The sequence below is a fragment of the Sylvia atricapilla genome, chromosome 3 (genome assembly GCF_009819655.1).
Source record: "Sylvia atricapilla isolate bSylAtr1 chromosome 3, bSylAtr1.pri, whole genome shotgun sequence".
Lineage (NCBI taxonomy): Eukaryota > Metazoa > Chordata > Aves > Passeriformes > Sylviidae > Sylvia > Sylvia atricapilla.
The window spans coordinates 32291509-32296210 of NC_089142.1; the positions used below are offsets into that span (position 1 = coordinate 32291509).

The 4702-nt window shown below is 40.6% G+C and overlaps 1 pseudogene; it reads left to right on the top strand.

Annotated features, from left to right (window-relative positions):
• Positions 1-2060: 2060 nt before the first annotated feature.
• LOC136358532 (nucleoporin NUP42 pseudogene) lies at positions 2061-3392 on the top strand (annotated as a pseudogene).
• The last annotated feature ends 1310 nt before the right edge of the window (positions 3393-4702 follow it).

Consider the following 4702-nt stretch of genomic DNA (forward strand, 5'->3'; position numbering starts at 1 on the left):
AAACTACAGTGTGAAAGAACCTTGCCTTTCACACACAAGTGTGACTCCTGGCTGCCTGGCCCCAGGCTGGACCAGCTGCTTTGCTCTTTCCCTGGACCCTTATCCTACCGTAACATCTTAAAATTAATTCAATTTTAGGTAATGCTTAAAAAAATGTAACTAGCAGCCCTTTTCCTTCTTTTCTTCTCCATTTTCTTTCCTTTAACTGCCAGATCTGCCAGAGCATCTATATCTTGCTGGCTGGGACATTCACCTAGATGGTGGCAGGCAATTGGAATTCTTTCAGGTGGTGAAGAGAATGGAGTTGTATCCCATATAGAGTATTCTGCCCATTCTTAATTACATTATATAGATTACATGTAAGGAAGTCATTGATAACTTTCTCTGGTTATGTCTTATAGGTGACTACTGTTCCACTTCTAAAGAAAATTTCTGGGACAATCTACTTACTTCAGTATGTCTGGAAGGAAGAACCTTTTGGAGGCACAGGTAGGATGAGCAGGTTGAGTCCAGGCTAGGATGAGGATGTGAGATGGAATCTTACACCCCATAGCCCCTCAAAGTGATTTGAGACAACTTTCCCCTCCAAGTGCTGACATTTCTTACGAGACATAGAGCCCTTCTGGGGGCAGAAAGGACAGGCATTGTAAGGCTGTGGATTTCCATAGGGCAGGAGGTACCTTAAAGCTGGACTATACCCTGACACACAGTTTTCCAGCACCCAAATCTGTTGATGGACCCGGATTAGTGCTCACTTCACTGTGTCGTGTCTCCTGGTGAACCCCTGAGGTTGTCACTGACATGCTATGAGTAGAATGTACAGATATCCATATTGCTGATGCTGCCACATAGGAATTGAAAGGCTTTCTGTCAGCACTGGGACCAGGAAGTATAACATTCTTTGTTAGCTCAGTATTTTCTTTCTTAAAAAATGCTAGGACACTGACATTTAATGCTGCCTGATTTGCATACAACTAAGCTATACAGTATGGTAATTTCTGCTTCGTTGTTTTACACATTATTTCTATTGTTGTCATAGTCTTTTGAGATTTGCCATTTATGCCCTAAGCACTAAACAACACACTAGGATGCCACTTACCTTAATCTTTTTTGGACATTTTTCATATACAACATTCCCTGCATAATGACAGGTTCAGTACTGTTAAAAAAACAGCAGGAGAAAAACCCAATTAAACTTGAAATTTTCCACCAAGAAAGGCACATATGCAGTATGCCCCCACCAGATGACTTGCTCTGTCCTTGCCTGTACAGGACACATCTACAGGAGGATTTTACCCCTTGGGGTAAAATTTCTCATTCACAACATTTCTCATTTCCTAAAACTGCTACCTTTCTGCGGAAGATAAATGTGAATAAAACATAACCATAATGGCATTCTTCAAATATATATACTGAATTTACATGAAGGGCTAACATTTCAAAAGGCTCTCCAGACCTCTGAAAGCTGCCTGGGCTTTTGGCTTCAGCTTTGTTGTACACACTAGAATTACTTCCCATGTTGGTCAGGCAGCTTTGGGGTGCAACCCCACCATACATGGGTGATCATTTAATTTTCACATATGCAGGAGAACATTTTTATATTCATAGAACTGGACTCCTCCTCTGACATCCCATCAGCTCTTTAAAAACAATCATATTAAGGCACTCTTGGTGTGATTCACAGGGAACCCAAACCCCCATTTATAGCAAACCTAGGATGCCATTTGTCTCCCACCAATTCTTCTGTCCTCAAGTGTGGAGAGTCTTGCTACAGAGTGGCTGCATAGAAAAGGCCACGATGCTATGCAGCTGGTTGGAATTTAGGCATCAAGGTCGGAATGCAACAACAGGATGTACATCCTGCTTATGTGATAAGTTGTAGCTGCAAGATAAAGGAACTGAAGGACATGATAAGGAATTTGTGGTTGTTACTAAGAGACATGTATGTAATACTTAGGTAAGGATGTAGGCACCAATAAGAATGTTCGCATATGTATGAGCTAATTACTGTCTGTATAAGTATGATGACTTTAAAGCAATAAATCGAGACCTAGCTGACCATGACAGATGAGGCTGGCCTCCCGCGGCTCCGACACTCAAGCTCAACAATTTTGGCAAGCAAGTCTTCTCCATTTCCTCCATACTCAAAGTAGCATTTTTTGATCTACGTATCTTTCTGCTCAGTGATTCATCAGCTTATCCCATTTCAGGATGGGCTGAGTCATTTGTCTCTCTGTCCAACAATTAAGAGCCTAGATCACTTTCTTACTCAACAATTAACTCCAAAGCAATTAACATTAAAACAGTTAAATCCTACCCTCAATTGAATCATTGTTCTTCAGTTACTATTTTGATGTCAGGAATGATGACACTGAGACATAAATCCCAGGGAACTTGGGTAAAGTAACACTCCTCTGAGAGTGTCCTGGTTTTGGCTGTGATAGGGTTCATTTTCTTGGTAGCTTTTTCAGTGCTGTGGTTTGATATTTAGTATGAGAATAATATTGATAACACACTGATGTTTTGGTTATTGCTAAGTACCCTAGGTCAAGGACGTTTTGCAGAACAGATTTTCTGCATTTACAAATAGTCAAAATATTGCTGATGGCTATAAAGATGAAGAGACTTATTGACTGTGTAGTGAAAGACATGGAAATTTGGGAATCTTCAGGACAATGGATAGTTTTATCTTACTCACCAATGAAAGAAAAGCTGAATGTCTCAGGCTTCTCCATCATTACTGCAGAACAAACAGTAACATTCAGAACTCTATACAAATTCTGTCCAACAGAATGGACAATGGAAAAAATCAGCTGCCTCAGTTGAAAGCTTCAAGTGCATTGACAAAAGCAGCTGTGCCATCTGAATTAAAGAACACAATCACTTGACCATTGCCTTCCTTTGAATCTGAAGTACTGCAAACATCAAGCTTTGGGATGCCAAGCTTTCCCATGAACAGCAGTGGTAACAGTGCTTCCAGTTTCGTCTTTACAATGATTTCCAGTCTTGCCAGTGCATCATCATCTGGAAACTCTGATGGTTTTGAGAGCATTTCTGCTGGTTGTAATCCTCCTGCTTTTGAGGCTACATCCTTGCCTAGCAATTCATCTGCTGTGAACTCTTCAAGCACCACTGTGCTTACAACCTTTGGGACATTTAATGCAGTAGTAGCAACTTCTGCCTCACAGTCCAGCAGTATTTTATTTGGATAGACTGCCAGTGTCTCTGGACATAACATCACATCAGCAGCTTCTGCACTCAAAACCAGAATACATGACAAAATTTATTTACACCAAAGAGCAGCTGAAGAATTGAAGCAATTTGAAACAGAAAAGATTGCAATGGGAAAAATTCCTCTTGAGCCACCTTTGCTAGAACTTTTAAATGTTTAAGACTTCCTATTTTATTTTGAAATAATATATTTTTGTAACTTCTCTTATAGCTCAACTACACAATTTTGTGGTTGAATAATGAAACAAAATGTTTCCATTTCACTTCATTTTTTTTAATCTTCTGCAATAATAAGCTCTCAGGTAAAAAAAAAATAACAACACCAGGTTGAATGAGGATTTGAGCAACCTGGTGTAGGGGAAGGTGTCCCTGCCCATGGCAGAGAAGTTGGAACAAGATGATCTTTAAGGTCCCTTTCACCCCAAACCATTCTATGGTTGTGTCCTTTCAGTTTCCCATGCTCTGTCAGTGAGCAGGTGCACAAAAAGCACGGAGGTAGCAAGGCCAGGACAGTTGATCTGAATTGTCCAAGGGAATATTCCATACCATAGAATGTCATGCCCAGTATCTAAACTGGGGAGAATTGGCCACGAGGGAGATGTCACTGCTTGGCAACGGGGTGGGCAGCAGTCAGTGGGTGGAAAGGAATTGTGTTGGGCATCACTTATTTCTCTTGGATTTTATTTATATCCCTTCTCCTTTTCCACAAATTTTTGTTCTTCTTATTGTGATTATTATCATGTTTATTAGTAGTAATATTCTTATATTTTACTGTATTTAAAGTCTTAAACTCTTAAATTGTTCTTATCTCAACCCACGGGTTTTACCTGTTTTTCTGATTCTCCTCCCTACCACACCAGAAGTGAATGGGGGAGTGAGATAGCACTTGTGTGGTTGATGCCTGGGTTTAAGCCAGAACAGAGTCAAGAGTCCAAGAGTCCTAGGTAATAATCTCTACCCCAACAATATTTACACAAATATAACTAGAAAGCAATTAGATAAAATGCATGACGAGTGATAGAAGTGACACCTTTCTGTCAAAATGTGGTTCTTACCATTACCCAGCAGTTGTCAGGTCCATTTTTCCCCTGTGTCCCTGGAAGGTTACACTTCCCAATATCCAGTGGTCTGTCTGCAGTGGGACAACTGAAGAGAGCATTTACTTAGAGTGGATAATGGCCCAGCAGAAGGGTGTTTTCTATTTTGCCTGTCTGAGAGCTGAATTTTGAAAGAAGAAAAAGCTCCTCTATTCCCCCCCAACATGCACATACATTTCTTATCCAACGGCTCATCACCTGAGCTCATTAAATGGTTCTAGGGCCCAAATCTTACTCCTACCCCAGCATCAAGAGGGTAGAGACATAGTGAAAGAGTTCCATTTCCACAGGGTGTTACACTGTATCCCTGTGGGCTGTCTATTCCTAATACCAATCCTACATACCCAAGAGTCCCTGTTAAATTCAGAGCAGAA